General features: G+C 44.8%; 1 protein-coding gene across 2 annotated transcripts in view; it reads left to right on the top strand.

Annotated features, from left to right (window-relative positions):
* The first annotated feature begins 410 nt into the window (after window positions 1-410).
* Window positions 411-23,348, top strand: part of RNF216 (ring finger protein 216) — a 126,022-nt gene continuing 103,084 nt past the window's right edge. Inside the window, exon 1 of one of the 2 annotated variants that reach the window (XM_054041502.1) lies at window positions 411-503. The gene's annotated coding sequence lies outside the window, so the exon portion shown is untranslated. Of the gene's footprint in view, window positions 504-15,910; window positions 15,931-23,348 lie in introns of those variants that run through there. The other variant, XM_054041503.1, reaches the window with a different exon arrangement.

Raw genomic sequence — 23,348 nt, 5'->3', positions numbered from 1 at the left:
AGGGTGGGGGCGAAGCACAGCCCAGAACCAGGGCTCTCCAGCCCCAGTTCCCCCCCATGCTGGGCCGCCAGGGCTGTACTGGGGTGTGGGTCCATCTGCCCCCCCCCCCCCCCCCCCCCCCCGCTCTTCCCTGACCCCCTTCCCACCATGGGTCTTCCCCTGCCCCCCTCCCCCGGGCTCTGAATCCCTCCCCCGCAAACTCCACCCCGCGCCCCTCCCCCGCAGATAGGGGGAGGCGGGAGGACCAGCCCGACCCATCTCTATGGTGCGCTCCCGGAGACGGGCCCCCGCCGACCGCCTTTCCCTTCACCTCCCTCCCCGCCCCGCGTCCTTTCCTCTCTATGGTCGGGGGGAGGCGCGGTCACGTGGCGCGTCGCGCAGGCGCAGCGCGGGCCGGAAGGAGGCGAGGAGCTTGCCTGGCCGCGGCGGCTAAATGAAGCGGGGGTCGGGGGAGGTGAGGGTCGGACGGAGCGGCCCAGGGGGCGGCGGAGCGGCCAGGGCTGGTGAGTACCCCCCGCCGCTGGGCAGGGCCTGGCTCGGGCAGGGCTCCCCTCCGCCCCCCCCCCCCGGGCGTCCAGCCCCCCCGTCACCCCCTCCCCCCGGCCGCGGGAAGGCGCCAGGGCTGGGCCCAGAGCAGCGAAGGGAGCGAGGCGGCGGCGGCGGCGGCCCGGGTTCCATGCCCGGCACTGCCCCCGGCTCGCCCCGTGACCTTGGGCAAGTCACGCCCCCCCCCCCCCGGCCGGTGCCCCCCCCCCCCCCGGGCAGGGGGGAGGAGGCGTTGTCCCCTGGCGGGGCCCGTGTCACGGGCGTGTCTCCTCCGGGAGCCGAGCGGGGGGGGGGGGCGGTTACTGCCTCTCTGCCCCGGCTTGCGGGGGGGTCGCAGCCGGCCTAGCCCGGCCCGGGGAGGGGAGCTGCCTGTCTAGCCGCCTCCTCGCTGCAGAGCGCGTCTGTAAGAGACGTGATGCCCCTCAGCAGGGACGGGACCGGCTCGTTCGCCGCCGAGCCCGGAGACGAGACACGCGGCTCTGGCTACAATCGCTGCGGCGAATTTGCTTCGGTGCCTGTGATCTGTTAGCAGCTGCCGAGCGTGTGCGTGTTGGCCGCCTGTAACCGAGCTAACAGCCCCTCTGGCCATGGGCCGCTTTGCCCAGCCTCGCCTCGGCTAGGCCGGGCTGCGTGTTTACCTTCTGAACCGCTCCAGCAGCACGCCGGAGTCGGGCCTGGAACAGCTCCCCGAAGTACCCGAAGTTCGCCTCCGCTTCTCGCCTCGTTTCCTGTTGTGGAACCGACGCTTCGGGCGGAGTTGGAAGCTTGGGGGTTAAAGGAGCTTCTATTGTGAAAACCAAAACCTGGCTGCTCCTTGCGATTCTCATTTAAAGGGAGCCATGGGTTCAAATGCTGGCTCCATGGCTGAGAGAGCAGTGGTGGAAGCGAAGTGCCTAGTTGTAGCAGACATTAGCAGCTCTGCCACATGGTAATCGATGATACAATGGGGGAAATGATTGTGTTTGGCCTGTGCTAACTTTTCTGCAGTTGTTTCCATTGGAATTACACCTCCTGTAGACAAATGATTGTAGGCAAGGTCAGGGTTTCAAAAGAGAGTCCTGTTCCTAAGGTAACTTGACGCTTTGTATTTTAAAGTCAGACCCTTCTCTAGTTAGAACTTAAAGCAGTGAAAATTGGAACTACACTTTTAACTGATTTCCACCAGGAATGAGGGAGACAGATTTTCAAAAATGCATCTACAATATGGTATATTTAATCTGCTATATTAGAACACTGCCTTTTTTAGAGTGTAAGCTTTTCAGGGCCATACCTCTTGTGATGGTACAGCACTGAAGACACTGTTGGTGTTCCTGGAAAGTAATAATATAGGTTTGCCAACTTTACAACTGTGAGCCATCTTTCTTAAGAGTTCTGCAGCAGATTTTGCAAAAAATGCTACTAACATTGGGCACTTACCTGTCATTTGTGCCTTTTGAAAACCCCCACCTTAATGACTGTCTCTCTTCACTTGTATCAGTAAATGTCTGAAAAGTGGCATGTGCTGAGACTAGATGTAGATTAGCTTCAGTCTTGTTTTTTTATAAATCTTAAAATCTACCTACAGTACAAAAAAGTAAACAGTCCATTTTTCTCTTCAGCTTTTTGATTGTTTGTCAAAACTGGGTGAAATTTCAACTTTTTAAACAAAGTTTTGTGTCATACTTGTCAATCTGATACCTTCTGGTTTCTTTATGTAAAATGAGAAGTATACTTCATCCACACTCACATTCTTTACTAGAGGTAAGAGCGAAATACTACAGGGCTATTGGTGTCTTTCACCAGGACGCTTTCAAGTAGGTGGTGGTAATGTTTCAGCTCTGATCCAAATAGCTGAGATAGTTAGCTTGATAGCTGAAAGAAGCTGATGATCTTCATGCCAAAATGAAGCAATTTGCATCGGTTTTCATGTCTTTCTTCACTCTTATAATAGGTATATCTCCATATATTATTATCTCATAGAACTGAAAGGGACCCTCAATGGTCATTGAGTCCAGCCCCCTGCTTTCACTAGCAGGACCAAGTACTGATTTTTGCCCCAGATCCCTAAGTGACCCCCTCAAGGATTGAACTCACGACCATGGGTTTAGCAGGCCAATGCTCATACCACTGAGCTATCCTTCCCCCCTCTTCCCTCATCCTAGAGTCTTGGTTCTTTTTTTAGTGTCCTCTGTTCTGTGGTTCCTACCCTTCCTCAGACATTGCAGTGTGTAGATGCTTGACAGTCATAGCTAGCGCCCTACCAAATTCACAGCCATGAAAAAGACATCATGGACCGTGAAAGCTGGTCTCCCCCTATGAAAGCTGGTCTTGTGTGCTTTTACCCTATACAATACAGATTTCACAGGGGAGACCAGAGTTTCTCAAATTGGGGGTCCTGCACCAAAAGGGAGTTGTGGGGTGTGTGTGTGGGGGTGTGTGTCACAAGCTTATTTTAGGGGGTCGCGGTATTGCCACCCTTACTTTTGCGCTGCCTTTAGAGCTGGGTGGCCGGAGAGTGGTGGCTGTTGGCCAGGCGCCCAGCTCCGAAGGCAGCGCCATGCCAGCAGCAGTGCAGAAGTAAGGGTGGCCACCCTTACTTCTGCGCTGCTGCCTTCGGAGCTGGGCAGCCGGAGAGTGACGGCTGCTGACTGAGGGCCTAGCTCTGCAGGCAGCAGCGCAGAAGTAAGGGTGGCCATACCATACCACGCCATCCTTACTTCTGTGCTGCTACCAGCAGTGGCTCTGCCTTCAGAGCTGGGCTCCCAGCCAGCAGCCACTGCCACTCTCCAGCTGCCCAGCTCTGAAGGCCGCGCTGCCCCCTGCAGCAACGCAGAAGTAAGGGTAGCAGTACCACAACCCCGCTACAATAACGTTGCAACCCCCCCACAACTCCTTTTTGGGTCAGGACCCCTACAATTGCAACACCGTGAAATTTCAGATTTAAACAGCTGAAATCATGAAATTTACTATTTTTAAAATCCCATGACACTGAAAATGACCAAAATGGACTGTGAATTTGGTAGGGTCCTAGTCATAGCTCTCTGGGAGAAGATGGGCCTCAGTGGCTAGAGAGAGCAACAAGATATATCTTACGCCCCTCCCTAGAAGGCTGTCTCTTGTGCCTCTCTGCTGGTGGAGGAACTGGTGTCTGAATGTACCCTGGAATCTTCAGTAGCTGTGTGGGAACAGAATGGATATCCACTGACTCAAATCTTTGGCTGCTGCTCTTAAACAGTTGTATGGTGCCATGCGGGGAGGGGAGGGGTACTAGCTGCAGGGCAGGATCCTTATTCTGTGGCAGTAGCAAAACTGCAGGGCCAACTTTAAAGCTATTACATCTGCAATACTATAATCAATGTAAAAGTTCCATCTGTAGTACTGTTGCTATGCAAAATCCTACCTACTTCAGTGGGCCTTTCCGTATTACATAATAAACATCTTAATGGGTTTTATTTGCTGGGTGTCTGCATAATGAGTAAGGATATGATTTGGTCATGGATTCTGTGACTTTAACAGATCTTCATGACGTCTTTGGCTCTGGCTTCAGCCCCACACATGCCAGGGTTCAGGCTGTCAGCCCCACGCATGGCGGGGCTCAGGCTTCCGTTATTTATTGTTTATTGCCCGCGTCCTGTCTGTGACTTTTATAAAAATACCCGTGACAAAATCTTAGCCTTAATAATGAGACTAGATATTGACAAGCAGTTCTGCTCAACAGGAGGTTACAAACACTTGGCAAAAGATTCAGACCCATTTTCAGTGGAAGAACTGTAATGGCTTGGTTCAGTCCATACTGTGTAAGTGATGCTGCCCTCCGCTGTTGATGCAAAGCATTATACCACCCACAAAAAAGACTTTAAATATGATTTTTGGTCAAGCTGATCACTGTTATACAGCTAAATAAATGAGTGCAAGTGGGTGCTTTTAAAAGTGGGGCGGGGGTGAGGAAGGGTGGGATGTATTATCGCTTACAACAGTGCACTATTACTACTTATTTATTTATTGTAGCACCTTGGTTGTCATCCATGACTAGGGTTCCTTTGTGCTAGGTGCTTATGAACACAACAAAGAGCCTGTGACTCGCTTTCCATCTTAGCCTTGGTCTACACTGTGGGGAGATCGATTTAAGTTACGCGACTTCAGCTACATTACGTAGCTGAAGTCGATGTACTTAGACCTACTCACTGTGAGTTCTTCACTGCGGTGAGTCGATTGCTGCCACTCCCCCATCAACTCCGCCTGCCTCTAGCTGCGCATTACTTTCTACCCTCCCAGACTCCTCTGCCTAATATTAGCTTGAAGCCAAATTACTACCTATTTAGACAGTTCGTATCAGTGGAGTTGATAGGAGAGTGCTCGGGGATCGATTTATTGCGTCTAGATTAGACGCGTTCAATCAATCCCGCTGGATCGATCGCTGCCCGCCCATCCGTCGGGTAGTGTAGACATACCCTTAGACTTATATTTCAGAAACTCTTTTGGTGCTATAAATTCCACGGCAGGCTGATGCTGTGTCTTGTTTGGAAATGGGGTGGGTGCTAGAATGGTATCTGACAGACATGGCCGATAGTTGCATGTTTAGCACTGTCTTGTAGTCGGACATACACTGTACATTCTAATAGTCTCTAAGTGGCAAAAGTCGATGACTCGTATTAGGGTAAAATAATTGAAATTGAAGGATGAGTTGGAGAAACAACTGAAAGGAGACAGGAAGTGTTGCAGAGTGGCCAGGAGCTGATTAATAAGAATAAACAGCCCAAACACCAAAGTAGAGAGGAAGTGAGGCCTGGTTGGTGTTTTCAGAGTCTGGAAGAAACTCCCATTCATTAGTTTGAAATGTGCATCTAGAAAAATACTCTTGACATTTTGAGTAGCTTTCAGTGTAATAGTGCAGGCTAACTCCTGTACACTAATGGGTTTCAGTGCTTGCAGTAGGCTGCATTCTTTTCAGGGGACTTGGAACTGTGCTAATATTTCTCCAGTCAGAAACATGTTGCATGTGGACTCCATCTGGAAACCTTTTAAGTTTTGGCTTAAATGATATCGGTCAAAAAAGTGGACTTGTGTTCTGAAATCATGTTAGACTTTCTCCTCCAGGCAACTAACAAAGATGGGCATTCACTAAACGAATGGCCTTTTTATTGTGGGGGTGGGTGGGTTATGTATTCTGAAGTTGCTACACATAACTTCAATTACAGTAAATGGGAGTTATACAGACTGTAATAGATCCCTTGCTATTTACAGTAAGTACATGGGCAGTAGAAGCCATGGAATATACAACTTATTTGGGAGGCTATTTATCTATTAGCCCATGAGATCAAGCTTTAGTTATGTATTGACATGATAGTTTTTATAGGCTTCAGTGCAAATGTAATTCATTGGGTTATCTGTCGCCTGATGACATGTCTGTCTGTAACTCTAATTTGAAAAACTAACTCAACTGAGAACTACAGTAAAATGTTAAGCAGCTGGCTGAAACCGATGAGCAAAGAAATGTACAGTTAATATGTTCAGGTTATCCATAACTTGCCATGTTTCTTGAAGTATTGCAGCATAGAGAATATGGAATGCTTTACAGTCTTGATCTGAGTCACAGATGTGGAGCTCAAATTACCTTGTTTTCGGTTGTTGGAACTCTTGCATTACTCTTGTAGAATTCTGGCTTCCATGCTGATTTATCTTGCAATATCTTAAGTGTGGAATTTTCAGACTGATCCCTAGTCCCGGTCCAATACCTAGAAAGGCGTACTGGTCCTGAAAACTGATAGTGATCAGCCCAAGTTTCTAACCCATTCCAATTATGAAAGATTCAGTGTTTTTGCTGCGCTGAATGTTAACTATTTTTAAAGGACAGTTAATATTTGTACCTGTCAGGGTTCCCTCTCCTAGGTAGTTTTCTGTGCTGTTGACACTCTAACAAGTCTTGTTTCCACATGCATGAGGCATTATAAATGTCCATTTAAATGGAGAAAGTATTGAATTTAGTGTAATTTGTTACTTATTCCCTGAGGCATAATGCTCCTATGTCTGTTTCTGTCTCCTGCCAAGATAGCTAGCTTCAGACAGCTGGCATACAGGGTCAGTCTTCTGACAAGAGAGGCACTTGAAGGTGGTTGTGAGAATGAGAGGTGGTTAATGGGGGGTGGCAGAGCTAGTACTGAGGCAGTTCAGCTGGGTTATTCTCTTTGAGTTCTCTAATTGCACTGCTCAGCCAGGGGAAATGTAAATTGAGCATGAAAATCTTCATGAAAATCTGACATTTCAGGGTCCATGATGCTTGTCGGTCATGTTAAGGCTGTTCTTAAGGTTTGTCATTGTCATTATTTATAACCTGAAATGTAAGAAAGTTGATGAGTCAAAGGTGTAGCCAGCTGCTTGGGCTCTGAAGATCATTGTGATGTATGATACTTTAAGTTGGTTTCTGAAGACAGGCACTGCGTTACTCATTCTCATTCACACCGACTTCTCACCTCTGTGGGTTGGCTGAGCAACTGTAGTCCAAAACAAGTTTTTTGGTGAATTAACATTTGTTTTGATAAGCTTTTAACTAAGGTCTGTAGAGGTCTGACTTGATGTTTCTGTGCACTATAATTCAGAAACATGTCTACCTACTATAGATTCCATTCATTCTTTGAATCACATGTGGTAAGAAACTTTACAGCAAGTGACTTCCAGTAAACCTAGTCTGTTTTTGTAGCACCTGCTATTTGAGGACCTGAAAGTGCTTTATAAACACTAACAAATTCTCAGTACTGGGAAGTGGCCAGTATTGTTCCCATTTCTCAGTCAGAGGCAAGTGAGACACAGGTTGTGACTTCCCAAAGCCATTGCAGGGCTGGAAATGGAACTTAGCCTCTAGGTAACATTCCTAAGAAGAGCGGATTCACTTTTGGTTTTGATGTGAGAGAAAATAACAGCTCTCCAGTGCTTCTTGCAGGTTACTTTTGCTTAATAAGGTACGTAAAGACTAAGACTGAACCGGGATTTGAAAACATGCATTTACCCGGGCTCTAGTACAAAACATTCCCTGGTGGCAAAGTGGGTTAAGCTGGCTACGTGAGTGAAACTGACAAAGTCTAATGTTCACAACTACATGCAGCAGAACAGGGAAGCTGACCAGAAAGTTGTCAACCTCAGTCTGCTGTTGTTTCAGAGGACTCCTGCAATTTTTTGGGGGGGAGGTTGGAGGGAGAAGAGGCAGCTGCAGCTGTGTAACTGAAAGGGAGAAAAATAAATATTCCCTTCCCTTTTTCCCCCCTACACAGAGAACCTGCAGCTGCATAAGATTTTCTATTCTGCTGCTGCTTGTAGGGTTTTCAGCAGCAGATGAGGGAAACTGGCAAGATTCATAGGTTTTTAGCTCTGCTACAGAACATGGTTAAAGGCCTATCTACAGCATACATTGGAATTGTATTGTAGTGGGTCAGGCTAAACTGTGTAGTAACAGGTATCCCTTTGGATCAGTTATAGTATAAGTAGGCTTGCAATTATTAGAATGTAGGCTTAATTTTAATACCACATCAACAGAGCACTCAACAGATTTTGTTTTTCATTTGTGGCTCTGCTCTAAACAGTTACTAGGCTGTTTGATGAAGTACAATTGTAAATCCCCTTGCAGTATTTTTGCACTTTACTAGATGAAAACATACTGCATTTGGCATTTCAGATGTGTGAGAGACAGAGGTGTGGGGTTCAAAAACAAAGGCAAAAGAAATAATTTGTCCAAACCAAACTTGCACAGGCTGCAGCCAAACCTTCTTAGCTTCATCCGTAGTGACCCTTATATTTGCAGAGCGTTTATTTTTGACTAGATGAAACTGCTGGATTCTAACTGGTGGACTAAATGTCCTCTGTAGAACTGAAACACAGATGTGCAATGCCTGCCTTCAAAGCATTTTAGCTGGTCAGCAGAGAATTCATTGTCTTTATGGGCTTTTTAATTAGTGGTAGAGTACGTAAAGCAGAGAGACCTCAGAAAAGCGTAATGTAAAATACAGAACACTTCTGAGATGGGCCACTAGCTAGTTATCCTTATTTCAGTTCTGAGTAAGGATGTGAAATCCTATGTCTTTCATATATGAATACATGTGCTTTCAGGTATCTTGACACATACTTAATAATAATAATAAAAAAACACCCTGAACTGGCCACTGTCATGTGACAGGGCTCAAGATGGTCCAGGGGCTGCGGGAATCCATCCTGCCTGCCAGCCGTTCTCTCTGCTTATGAGAACATGCAATCATGGCTTCTCCTGAGCAGAGATGAGTGGAGGGCAGAGAACAGAAGGACCATTGCACAATAAAACAAAACACCCTTGCCAAAAAGAGGCCTCACAATCCGTTCTTGTGAGTATCTAATCATTAGGAATCATTAGCGCTTGAATGAACACTAATAAATTCAGATTGTTATTCCAACAAGATTACCTCTGACCAACTTTTTAGTTACAGCACATCATTTGTGTGTACTTCTCCAAATATCAATACAGTGTGAAATACAGGGTTATCATTAGGTCACTAGATACTTAAAGGCTTGTCTTCATTGCAGAGTTAACTTAGGCTCTTACTCAGGTGTTACCTGTAATCAGACTCCCATCTGCACACACAAAAAATCTCAGTTGATAGTGGTATTTTACACCTGAGCTAGCTGGCCCTTCCTGGGGTAAAAAGCCAGTGTGCTGCAAGCACTTGGGCTGGTAACCAGCCCATTTTACAGTTTCATGGTTTAGCCTGCATTAAAAGTAATGATAGTCCTCTAGCACCTTCCCACAATTCCCCCAGGTGGCCAGAAAAAAGACAAGTTCTACAATTCACTGGAAAAGAATTTGAGTGGCTCACTTGCTGCAGTGTGAAGAACTATAGGATATGCCTTCAGAAATCCCAGTGCCTCACAGGAGTGAGTGCAGCACCAGTGTGGATGCTGTTAAATGGACATGCTTGAGTATAGCTTTGTAATGTGGCCACTTGCACCTGAACTAGATCTGTGTTAACTCTGCAATGAAGAGAGAGTCTTAAATGGAGGAGTGCTGCCTAGCTGCCCCATCTTCCCCAAGGGAGCCAGAAGAGCCTCTCCATCAAGATCCCAGTGGCTATGCACAAACACACATTGATGTGTGCTGTGTCAGAGGGAGGATGACAAAACTACAGTGATCCAGCAAAGACGGTAAAAGTGGTAGACAGTTAATTGCTTAAATGTAGAGGTTGCACTTTAAATCTTTCTGTCAGACCCCCACAGGTTTGAGGCCTTTATGTAACCCGACCTTGGACCATCTCACTCAGAGATGGTCTGGAAGGTCTTCACCCCAGCAAATGGCTTGCTATAGCTTACCACAATTATACAGAAGCTTAAAACACCTGTATGTGGAGCCTAGATACTATTGTGATTTGTACAATGTAAAGATGGCATAACATGCATTATGGAGAAGTAGTTCTGCATCCCTGCTAGTAGAAGAGTTTATGAATGCACTATGGTAGATACTACGGTCGCTAACAACCCTTGCAACCATTAACTAACTACAGTTTTGGTTTGCATGTTTTAGAAAAAAGTACTGTATAATCATTAGCATGCAACTGGTTTTTAAAGGGTCACTGCCAACTTAAATCATATGTTGTAAACTAACCTCTCCACTGTGTGATTAACAACATTTCTTAAGTTATTAAATCATTTAAAATCCTGTTTACTTACCTCTGCCCCTTTTCTGTCAGCTGTAAGAAATGCAAGACAAAAACCATGAAAATCAATTGTCATTTTCACGCAGAGGTCTTTAATACTGGAATGTTTGGGTCTCAAAAGCTTCAGGAGAACATCTGCTTGTTCTAAAAACAGCTTTCGCTGAACCCTCTCTTAAAAATTACTGTACAAATTGACCCCTGAAACTCTCCTTTCCCCGCCCAAGATAAGCAGGCCAGCTACTGCAATAAAAGATCATTGTTACTGAGCCACGGAAAGTCATGCCTTCTACCTCTTTTCAAACTGTTCCTGTTCGTGAAGAATGGGGTATGCAGTGACGTTGTGCGGTCTATATGGTTTTATAAAAATAGAAGTGAATATAATGTAACTGGGATATGCTTCATGCAAAAGGTCTCTTGTAAGGGATCATTACAAAGCTCATAATCTGAGTGTGATCATCCTATTTGTAGAAATGTACCACTCTTGTATCTAAAACTAGAAATATAAAACATAACTCTGAGGGCCTATTGTAATTATGTAAAGTGTGGGCCATTAAGGATGGTTTGGAATCTTGATGACTCCCATTGTCTGCAGATGGCTGTATTTACCTGTGAGTCTTCCTGTATATGTGTGTGCTGGCAAGCGAGTAATGAAGTCTTGCAGTGACATGTGATCATGTCACCTGAACTGGAATCCATCTTTAACCTGGTGCTTTTCCAGTGAGGGGGGGGGGTGGAAACCCAGAGGGACAAAGGGTTCCCGCCTTATGCAAAAGATATATAAAGGGGTGGAAGAGAACAAGGGAGAGAGGAGCCATCATGAAGAATCCCCTAGCTATCACCTGAGCTGCAACAAGAGCTGTACCAGGGGAAAGAATTGTGCCCAGGCCTGGAAGGTGTCCAGTCTGAGAAAAAAATTACTGAAGCATCTCTGAGGGTGAGATTATCTGTATTCAGTTTGATTAGGCATAGACTTGTGCATTTTATTTTATTTTGCTTGGTGACTTACTTTGTTCTGTCTGTTACTACTTGGAACCACTTAAATCCTATTTTCTGTATTTAATAAAATCACTTTATTTAGTAATTTACTCAGTATGTATTATTACCTGGGGGAGCAAACAACTGTGCATATCTCTCTATCAGTGTTACAGAGGGTGAACAATTTGAGTTTGCCCTGCATAAGCTTTATGCAGGGTAAAACGGATTTATCTGGGTTTAGACCCCATTGGGAGTTGGGCATCTGAGTGCTAAAGACAAGCACACTACTGTGAGCTGTTTTCAGGTAAACTTGCAGCTTTGGGACAAGTGATTCAGACCCTGGGTCTGTGTCTGGAGCCAGACGGGAGTGTCTGGAGCCAGACGGGAGTGTCTGGAGCCAGACGGGAGTGTCTGGCTCAGCAAGACAGGGTACTGGAGTCCTGAGCCGGCAGGGAGAACAGGAGCAGGGGTAGTCTTGGCACATCAGGTGGCAGCTCCCAAGGCGGTTTCTGTGATCCAACCCGTGTCATATGCTCACCGACTCCAGCTCTTTGGGTACGTCTTCACAAACCTCCGTATCGGCGGGGAGCAATCGATTTATCCGGGATCGATATATTGTGTCTCGTTAAGACGCGATATATCGATCCCCGAACGTGCTCACCGTCGACTCTGGAACTCCACCAGAGCGAGCGGCGGTAGCGCAGTCGACGGGGGAGCCCCCGCCATCAATCCCGCGCCGTGTGGACCCCAGGTAATTTGATCTAAGATACTTCGACTTCAGCTACGCTATTTGCGTAGCTGAAGTTGCGTATCTTAGATTGATTCCCCCCCCCCCCCCCCCCCCCAGTGTAGACCAGCCCTTTGAAAGTGAAACTGTTTGTGGTAACTCCAATCATAACACAACATGCACTCCCCTTCTCTGTTTGCTCTTAGGGCAGGTTTACACTAACCCCCCAATTCGAACTAAGGTATGCAACTTCAGCTACGTGAATAACGTAGCTGAAGTTCGAAGTACCTTAGTTTGAACTTCCCTCGGTCCAGACGCGGCAGGCAGGCTCCCCCGTCGACTTCGCGGTACTCCTCTCGCCGAGCTGGAGTACCGCAGTCGACGGCGAGCACTTCTGGGTTCGACTTATCTCGTCCAGACAAGATGCGATAAGTCGAACCCAGAAGTTCGATTTGCTTGCCGTCGAACTACCGGGTAGTGTAGACCTACCCTTAGTGACGCTCCCTGGTTAGTGCGTAATAGATGGATCCATGTCTAAATCGGATCTTCCTGAGTGCTGCTTAGCGTTCTCTCTCTTGGGTTCTTCAGTCCACTGGGTTCATTCCCTGCTCAGCTGCCATACATTTGGAGTACCATGTGAAGCCCTTAAGCTCACTGTAGTACAACTGGTTTCCCTGCCTCCCTTGTCTCCAATTCTGTCTGCTGCTGTCAACTTAAAGTGGCTCTGAGATTCTGGCTGCACCTGTTGGTTTGGGGCTGATCTCTCCCTTGCAGCTTCCATGAGCTGCTACTTTTAGCCCTGATTCTCGACAGCAGTTTGCCAGCTGCCTGCATCACTTCATGCTCTTGCTCAAATAGCTCTTCTGGCTCCCAGCTGCAGCATGTTGGGGTTAGTTCAGCCAGCAACCCTGGGCTCTTTCCTATCCCTCTCGCTTCCGCCTTAAGAGCCTAGGCTGGAAGCTGGCGAAGCAGCCTTCAGGGCTCTTGAAGATGTGCATCCAAGGTGTTCGACTGTAGTTTAAAAATCACATTTATGGCTGGATTTTTGTACCTATTCTTGTTACAAGTAACACTGAAGATTCCTGAAACTGATAAAACAAATAAGAGGAAATACTCTGCACTATTTTTACTTTGTGTGTTTTAGTACTTTATATACTGGTAGTCTCATTGTGGCCCTTCTGTAGCCAGCCAGTCAGTGTCCCCTGCTCTTTGTGCGGGCCTTTTGCACATTGAGGAAGAATGAAATGGATTAAAAATAAGAAAGCAATGTCCAATAAGAAGTTGGCTGTGGCACTGACAGGCAGGTGTAGCACCTGACGCCTACTCAAGTTTCAAAGAATGAGTTTTTAAGTAACTACTAACTTCCAGTTAATGGTGTTTCTCTGAATCAGGAAGAGGCTGTCTGCCTATCTTCATTTCATTAGAAGTCACTAAATGTGAAGGTTCATAGCTAATCTGCAAGAATGAAAACTAGAAGAAAAACTGATGGCTGTCGTAATGCAGCATGTTGAAACAACAAATCACCTGGTTTTACATGGCATTTCTTTGGTCCCCAGCCTCAGGACAAAATAGCTTCTTAAAACAACTGATTGAAAGATGAGTTGTGAGCTATTTCAGGAGCCATTTGCACCACCGTGTGTGTGTGTGTTACTCCTATATTCCAGTACAGTTGTATTTCTAATAACTGAACAATCCCTGTAGTGGACTGCCAGCATGACTTGATTATCCCAACATATTTGGTGTGGTCCAAAGGGTTTGAATGGTTGAGATTCTATTGCTCTATCTCAGGCAAGGAAGTTGCAAGTTAAAATTCTCTTCTGGAGTGTACAGGGCAGTGATTCTCAATTTACCGTTGTGGGCCGCATATGCAGTTCTGTGGTGGTTTTTGTGGGCCGCCTCCACACAATATATATACTGCCTGTATGGCCATGAGAATGTCATGTGCTGCAGCTGTGCGCTGATTAGGCCATGGGTTGAGAACCACTGTTGCAGATTAATGTTCCATACAGTATCTTAATGCTGAGTTATCCTTCACTTGCAAAATCTGGGGTTCTTCACTTTACTCTCAAACAAAAACAAGGCCTCAAATTGCAGTAACCATCTCTCTAGCTAGGGCTCACCATGGCATTATGGACTGAGTGACCAAGGCTCCCTCATCCTTGGAGCTGAGCATACTGCTTTTCCAACATAGCACTCTCCTCTTCAGCTGGCCAGAGTAACATAACAATACAGAACCTCACCACTAGGGCATTAGGGTGATTTGACTTAGCTTGTTTGGAAAGCCTTTGTTTGAGGATAGGTCCATCAATGACTATTAGCCAGAATGGTCAAGGATGAAACCCCATGCTCTGGTTGTCCCTAACAGCTAGAACAGTAGTTCTCAAACTTTTGTACTAGTGACCCCTTTCACATAGCAAACCTCTGAGTGCGACCCCCCCCTTATAAATTAAAAACACTTTTTAAATATATATTTAACACCATTATAAATGCTGGATGCAAAGCAGGGTTTGGGGTGGAGACTGACAGCTCACGACCCCCTATGTAATAACCTTGCAACCCCCTGAGGGGTCCCGACCCCCAGTTTGAGAACCCCTGGGCTAGAAGCGAGGACTGGATGACGGGATGGATCCCTTAATAATTGCCCTCTTCTGTTCGTTCCCTCTGAAGCAGCTAGCACTGACCACTCTCAGACAACAGGACACTGGGCTAGCTGGACCATTGGTCTGACCCAGTTTGGCCCTTCTTATGAAACTTCTAGTACTTGAATTTGACAAGTGGTAACAGAGGAAGTAACTTTAAAGGCACAGTCAACTTTGAAAGCTACTCGGTTTCAAAATGAGTTAAAAGTAGTATTAGATACACCTGCCTCTGAGTCCTCCTGCCAATATTTGTGACTTGAGAATTACTTTCCAAATTTTTTAAGTGTCCTCCCCCCCCACTCCGTCCCCCTTTGGTTGATATGTGAAAAACCCCATACAAATAGCAAAAACTCTCTCTCCAGGAAAATTGTCTATTCATAGTGCTCTCTGAGGAACGTTGTTTACTTTTTAGCTAATCTTTAAACTCTAGTGATCATAGATATTACTAGTAACAAAAGTGAATGGAGAGAACACCTTGGAGAAATATGGTTAAATGATGGTGGACGTAAAAGAGGCATTGTTTCAGTGCTATCATAGTTTATACCCTTTTTATCACTATCTAATTGGTTTTTTTTAAGAGCAGTAAGCTGTGCTGCAACTGGAAACAAAGTGGCCTTGCCCGTGGAAGTCTTTGTCCACACATTCATAACTTCTAGAGCCGTGGTTCTCAACCAGGGTACGTGTACCCCTGGGGGTACGCAGAGATCTTCCAGGAGGTACAACTCCTCTAGATATTTGCCTAGTTTTACGACAGGCTGCATAAAAAGCACTAGCGAAGTCAGTACAAACTAAAATTTCATACAATGACTTGTTTATACAGCTCTATAAACTATACACTGAAAAATAAGTACAATATTTATATTCCAGTTGATTTATTTGATGATTATATGATAAAAATGAGAAAGCAAGCAATTTTTCAGTACTAGTGGGCGGTGACACTTTTTTGTAAGTAAGTAGTTTTTAAGTGAGGTGAAACTTGGGGTTATGCCAGACAAATCAGACTCCTGAAAGGGGTACAGTAGTCTGGAAAGGTTGAGAGCCACTGCCCTAGAGGACAGGACAGTGTTTACTGAACTGGAGCCAGTGTTCTCATAGTGTTCCCCCCCACCCAGTGCGTCTGCTGTCCTTTGGCCTCTGCGCAAGTGTATTTCCAACAGAAACAATGTTGCAGATCTAAATTGTAAACTTTGGCTTTACTCTTTTGAAAGGTGTAATCCAGGAGTTCCAGGTGAGCAGCAGATAGCTGATGTCTATGTAGCAACAGGAATCGGATACAATAGTGCACTGTATTTCCTGTCATGCTTGCTTTTGTCGGACTCTTTGCCTGTGAAGCTATCACTTAACATGGGGAGCTTTCGTTAACCTCTACCTAGCTCTGTTCAGCAATCGTGGTCTGGTAGGTGCTGCTCTATGTAATGAAATCTGCAAAGAAATTTCAATCTAAAACATAAAACGTTAAGACAGGCTAGTTTAACATGTCATGTTTTATTTTTTGTTTGTTTAAGGGCTGCTGTTCTGTCTTTTATAGTGTGAATCATGCCTCTTGTGTGTTTAGTCATAATTCATGCATTATTAAAGTAGCTTCTTTTTGTTTTAACGGTTTGAAATTAGCCAAAAATTCAACTAGCTTTACAGCAGAAAACAAGTTAGCTGCCTACAGGGAAAAAGTGGGAGCTGACCCTTTTCTGTTGATATAAGGGAGCTATATTGTTGGGTAGCTTAGGCTCAAATTGTTGTGTGGGGAGCTTGGTGTCTCTTCAAAACACTTCGGATTTCCACATTCCCTATCTTCCCTGCAGTATTTGCAACCCAAAGACTGCAGCCTTGTGCTAGAGCCAGAACATGAAAAGGTCTAGAAACATCTGTCCAAGTAGCATTAAGCTCCAAACTGCATAAATACAGAAAATTAAATTACACTTTTAAAGACCACTTTTATAAAAAATAACTAAGCAGAGTTCCCCTCTAAATTCTTGTGCCATCTGAACATATCCATCCCAACACAAGCAGGGGGAGGCAGAGAAGAATTGGGGAGGGCACTTTGAGTTCTGTCCCTTGCATGCAGAATTTCTTTGTGTTGTAATCATTGGAATTTCCTTTTTTTTTTTTTTTTTTTTTTTTTTAATTCAACTTAAGTCACCACTGCAAATTCATGGTATTTTTCATAAGGATTTTTGACAGTCCTCAGAAGTTCCAGTAATCAATGATCTCCACATATTTAGTACACTAGAGTAGATTCTTCAGCTCTTAGCTCTAATTGGGACAGCAAAAAGCTTTGCAGATCATGATGTCTTTAGGCATGGACCATGACTGGAAAGTACACCTATGAGTCTAGGAGTAAGTAGAGGGACACTGCCAACTTGAAGTCTAATCGGTATAAAAAATTAAAAGTAGTTTTAGGTACTACACTTGTTTAAGTGCCCTGCGAGTCTTTGTGGTTTTACAATCACACTGTTCTATTGATGTTTTTTGTCTCCCTTATTTCAGCGTGAAAGTCCTACAGACAGTAGTGGGTGCTGACTATACAGTGAAATTGGCTAGACAGGCATTGCTGTCAAATAGGCAGAGTAAACAAACAGAAATAGAGAAATAACGCTTTAATCTCATCTTGGTTATGTAAGAAGTATAGGGGTGCTTCAGTGATATTCCATTTTGTTTGTTTGTTTAATGGTGTTCCTTTAATATACTGTAAGCTGCTCACAGAGGCTGCAAAATCATGGTACAAGTTGTGCATCATCCTATCAAAGGTTTTTAGCCTAAAGGAAGTGAAATACAAATCCCAGTTCAATCTTCTCCTGTGTTGGTGGGAGTACAGGGACACAATAGCTTGGCTGCCATATTTCTGTGTATTTCTTATCTCTTTTTTGGACAGGTTTAATCCTCTTGTTAGTATCCTTTAAATAAACTATATTGTAATTGTGGTGGTGATCATGATTAGTCTGGTTATAAGTAGGTTTATACTTCCCTTGCAACTAAAGTCCTGCAAATGAGGGTGCAGTGTAACTTTTTTTTCATGTTGTTTTGCTCATTTTCTTACTCTTCATGCAGTGAAAGACCGTGTTCATTCAGTGTAAAACTGTAGGGTTCTTTGATCTTTGTTGCCTATTGAATTGTTGCCAGCCTGGCACTACAAACTCATCAATTTCTTATTCATGCCACTTGGTGGAACTTGTCCGTCCATGCTTGTAGGTTCTTGAAATGAACCCTTATTAGGATATTAATGAATGTCTTGTTCTGGGTGAAAGTCTGGTTTTACCTTTTTAGAGTGATTCACCTTTGGCTTTTTGATCACTGCCCTTCATGAAAAGAAAAGTGGTAAGATGGAAAAAGTTGGCGCAGCACTGAGCCTGGCCTTTACTCTTGAAGTTGTTTTGATGGTACATGGCAGTGAAATTCAGAATGAAAAAAAATGTAATGGATGGCAAAGTTCCTTCTTTTTCTGGATGTATGTGCACGTGTCGTTCTACCATAGGGGAGGGTAGGTTTGCCTCCTTTAAATTTGCTTGAGATATGATCTGTCTGTGTATCTGCTTGCCGTTACTCCTCAGGATGTTAAAAACTTGTCCACTCTATGTGGGTTCCCCCACCCCCCGTGAAATAATTGGAAGAGTTTTCCCTCTGGGTGAAACTGAGCTGGCTATGGAGAATAAAATCCTGGTTTTTAGGTTTTTGCCTTGAGCAGTAACTTTCGGATATGGACACCAATGTTTTAGTTCCCAGCAAGATGGGTCATGTTGCGGAGGTGGGAATAGGACTAGCTAAGTTGTTGTTGACTGATTTGGATGGGGTTTGGGAGAAGTTCTCTGAAAGCTCTTCTGCACTAAAGCATGTTGCCAATACTGTTGCAACCCCTAGCATACCTGTAAAACACCACACAGGTGCTTGCAGTCGCCTGTCCTTCCTCTGAGCAAAACAGATTACTGTGACATGGAGTACTCACTGCAGTGTCACTGGGGGTTCTTTTGCAGTGATCGTGGGGCAGTGACAATGATGCAATTAGTCCTCCCCATGCAATCCCAAAATGCTGCTGCCCACCTTTTGGTGGCAGTTTTGACAGCTTGAGCGCTGGCTGTCACCTGACAAGCCACTTGCCTGTTAGCTGCATGCAGACTCCGAAAGCAGCCAAGGTTGGGTAATTGCAACAATCCACAGGCCCTGCGTTGCTAGCAGGGAATACTGTGCAGGGCCTGTTGACACTATGTGCCTCTATCGCTAGTATGGATGCACTACATTGTTGCATCTTGCTTTAATCAGTTGTATCAGTGCAAGCTGAAATGAAGCAACTTGTAATGTAGACAAGACCTTAAACAGGAGAATATTTATACTAAACAGTGACAACTGTCAGCCCAGGGGCTGGTTAATTTTATGCCGTGTCTACAGAGTGACACAATGCTGTCTTTGTTAAAAAGATAATAGTCATAGTAAGGGCTATTTTCCTCCCCCAGTAGTGCCAACAGTTAGTGTCAGAGTCCTCCTCAGTAGGTTATTAATTATGCCCTGTGTGCAACATTAACTCTTGTGTGTCGCAAAGAGAACCATTCACTTTTTTTATTTGATATTGGGCTCAATTACTTAAACTGGGGTGTTCTGTCTGGTGCAGTGGTTCTGGGTGTGGTGGACTGTGACATTGAGGAAAAACTGCTCTATTTTCCTAGAGCATTGAATCATACTGCTGGTGCTGTTAAATTTGTATTGAGCAAGATCCTTGCTCTACTGATCTGAAAACACTGCTTTCAACTCTCAATCATGCTTATTTGTCTACAGTCATGGGCTCTGCAGCTGTGTATTTGCACACTGCCCTGTAGCTAAGGCTTGTTTTCCTAGCTGGGAGTTAGCGGAGTCTCTAGTGCTGAGATTCAATATGTGCTTTAGACTTTGAAGTTCATTCTTTGTTTTGCCTCTGTATTTCTTATGCAGGTGCTAAAGGTGGCTAGTTGCTTGGATATACTTTAACTGTTTCCTTCCTCTTTCTGTGCCTACTGCCGTTACTGCGATTTGTCTACAGTAGTACCGGTAAAGTAGAATCCTAGGGACTGACGTGTACCACTTTTCAAATGACTGGCAACAAGTTCTCAACGGTGTTCCTTCTGCCCTCCGTAAGAGTGCATCCTTCATGTCTGTAATATAGATCACCTTTCCACCCTGGCAGTGAGCAATCCGCTCTTATATCAAAAAGGAACCCTTTTTACCTAAAGGACTAAACTTTTTGGGCTCCGAGCTCATATTAAAACATACATATTTGAAGTTGGGAGTTTGGGGAACTGGGAATGGGAAGGACAGGAGTTGTTAGGTGGTGTGATAACCAAGCTATTGTCTAGTATGTAAAAAAACAAACGTGCAATGTGCCATCTTCTGTTCACTCTGGTGATGGGGTTTTGAGATGTGGGGGGAGCATCTGTTTGTACTGGTGCATGATGGGAGTAGACACATGGCACATGTGACTTTCAAAGCACCTAGAGACTAAAGTGTCTTGGGTGGTTCCTGTGCAGAAGAGCTGTCCTAATTTAAAGAACAGGAGTACTTGTGGCACCTTAGAGACTAACAAATTTATTAGAGCATACGCTTTCGTGGACTACAGCCCACTTCTTTGGATGCATCCGTGGGCTGTAGTCCACGAAAGCTTATGCTCTAATAAATTTGTTAGTCTCTAAGGTGCCACAAGTACTCCTGTTCTTTTTGCGGATACAGACTAACACGGCTTCTACTCTGAAACCTGTCCTAATTTAGACTTTTACAGGTCCTCTCTGTCAGGAGTTAACTTCTGTGTCAACTTAATTATATCTAAACATCACAAACTTCTCCTATGACAAGTTTGAACTCTTCAAAGCAAGGTACTCCAGACTTGTGGTTTTAAAAGGAGAAAAAAAAAAAAAAGCACCAGCCCACCCCCCCCCACCTCCTTGCCCCACCATGTGTGATCACATAACTTAGACTCTAAGGCAGTGGTTCTCAACTAGGGTATGTGTACCCCTTGGGGTACGCAGAAGTCTTCCGGGGGTACAGCAACTCATCTAGCTATTTGCCTAGTTTTACAACAGGCTACATAAAAAGCACTAGCGAAGTCAGTACAAACTAAAATTTCATACAGACAATGACTTGTTTATACGGCACTATATGCTGAAATGTAAATACAATATTTATATTCCAATTGATTTATTTTATAAATATATGGCAAAAATGAGAGTCAGCAATTTTTCAGTACTAGTGTGCTGTGACACTTTTATATTTTTATGTCTGATTTTGTAAGCAAGGAATTAAGTGAGGAGAAACTTGAGGGTATGCAAGACAAATCAGACTCCTGAAAGAGGTACAGTATTCTGGAAAGGTTGAGTGCAACTGCTCTCTGGTCATTTGGTTTGCTTGGCTGCCACCTTGTCTTCGGTGTTTCCTCTCCCTCTTGCAACTGAAAATAGCCATGGACTATCACAAAAAACAAGATGGAAACCTGTTTGTCGTGGTGGTGTAGCGTTGTTGGTCCCAGGATATTAGAGAGACCATGTGGGTGAGGTAATCTTGTATTGAACCAGCTTCCGTTGAGCTACACAGATCTCTTCTTTAGTTGATTCAGTAAAAGATTATTACCTTACCCATCTTGTTTCTCTAAGATGGAAATCTATTATTTATGCTGGAATGGTTTCTGGATGTTTTCTTTGAGTTCATAGTCCAGATTCTCTTTTGTACTGGAATAGTCAGATTGGTGCCATCTTGCACATTCTATAATGGCAGACGTGAGAAACGTTATCAGAGTGAGAAACTAATCCAAGCCAAAATCCTCTGCCCTATAAAGGAACCTGATCTCTTGTGGAAAGTAAAGCATGATCTGAGGGCACTTTCCTGGTGTTAAGAACAAAGTCTGTGAAAGACCACTAGTTCCTGGGATTCCTTCACTTGTCTGTTTGGAGTGTTGGTGTGGGTGTGCCATCAACAGGAGAATAATACGTATTTGTATTCTGTGTGTTTGCTGCCAGGGAAACTGTAGTACACGGTACCGTGATACCTACCTGAAAGCCCCAACTAGATGAACGAAGTGCCAAGAACAGTCATGTTAATGGGAATGAGCGGCAAAATGTCTCTTAACCCACAGGTTCTCTTATCTCGTCAACACCTGTTGGAATTTGGGATTTCATTGTGTGTTCTCAAACAGTTTAAAGATTCGTAGAAAATCAAGATTGGGGGGGGGGGGGGGGGGGAGGGGGAACTGTTCTACCAGTAGATAAAATTGCTCCCGAGTTCAACTTCTGAATAATTCTCGTTCACTGCTTTGTTCACAGCACAGACACCATCTCTTAGTACTGGGGCCTCTTATTGGCTCTAGAAAAAAACTGTGATATGGCTTGCTTCATAACGTAAGGATAGTAGTGGTGTTGGGGTTTATCAACTGATAACACAGTGCCATTATTTCAATTGCTACAGTTTTGTTCAGTTACCAGCCTACACAAATAGTGTTTTCTACCAGCAGATGGCAGCAGAAAACCCCACCAGATAGTCTGTCATTCTTTGGTTTACCTCTGAAGACTGAGTGTGGCATTTCTGGTAGTGTAAGTTTAGAGTTTTTCCTTTAGGGATCCTTAAATGAGCTACCCATCTCTCCCACCAGGATCAGGTGGTTTAAAGCCAGTTTGTCACTTTCTCCATAGCATCTCATGCCTCCTTGGTCTCGTCTCCTTTCAGTCACTTTAGCCTAATCCTCAGAACAAAAGAAAACTGGACCATGTCCTGTTGTGAGGAGCATTGAGAATTTTCTGCCAAAGACTGGGTGTGGGTGTGCATGCGGGAGGGTTGGCCAAGCAGAGCCTGGAGGACCCCAAAGATGCTTAGTCTGTATCAGGGAGGCCTATTCAGATAAGTGTATGAACACTTAGTCCTCTAAGTCCGATTCCTTCTCTGTGAAGCATGTGTGCGCTTCTACTCTGCATCTATAATTAAGGCTAAGGTTTTGTCATGGTTATTTTTAGTAAAAGTCATAGACAGGTCACGGGCAATAAACAAAAATTCACAGAAGCCATGACCTGTCTGTGACTTTTGCTGCTGCGGCTCCATGATTTCCCCTGTCACCATGGTGTCTGGGAGCTGCGGGATGACCATATTTCCCAAAGAGAAAATGGGACACTCCAGCCACTCTTCCAAATTGTCCCCCCCTTCCTTCCCTCCCTCCGCACACCCCCTGTGCAAGGCTGTCTCCCATCCCTGGAACCCGGAGGGGGAGGCCCCCTCAGGAGTCTGCCACCTGTCGCTGGAACCCTGCCAGGGACCCACTGGCTGCCAGCTTGAGTCCCACAGTTCCTGGGGCTGAAACGGAGAATGTCACTGATTCCGTGATTTCCATGACATAAACGTAGCCTTCTCTATAATGCACCCATGTGAGCATCTTTGCAAACTCCTAGAACAGATTCAGTGGTGTAACACAGTCACTCCCTAGAGCGGCTCTGTGGAAGCTATTTTCTATGGTTTCCCCTGTCCTTTGTTTTGCTGCTGGTGGTGGTTTTTGAAATCCGACTTCTCCTCCATTGTTCTTTTCCAGGTCAGAAGAGTGGCAGCTTCTTACCATCTAGTTTTCTTTCCATTTCACGTCTTTCTATACTGGAATAGGCATCCCACCTGTTGAATGATTTGTGATCTTGGCTGAAAACTAGTAATAAAGGAGAGATTTAATTGTTACATGAGTTTCCTGGCTTCTGTGCCAGAACACTAAAAAAAAACCCCAAGTTTAAATGATTCCTTTCTTTGGATGACATTTAAAATTACTAGGCCTTTGGCTTCAAGAATGGCCCTCTCAGTCGGGTGGTGAAAACAATAAATCTGAGACGCAGATTCCAT

Source organism: Malaclemys terrapin, chromosome 10, assembly GCF_027887155.1.
Source record: "Malaclemys terrapin pileata isolate rMalTer1 chromosome 10, rMalTer1.hap1, whole genome shotgun sequence".
Taxonomy (NCBI): Eukaryota; Metazoa; Chordata; order Testudines; family Emydidae; genus Malaclemys; species Malaclemys terrapin.
The sequence above is the reverse complement of the archived record's forward strand: the minus strand, read 5'-3'. Positions and strand labels throughout refer to the sequence as shown.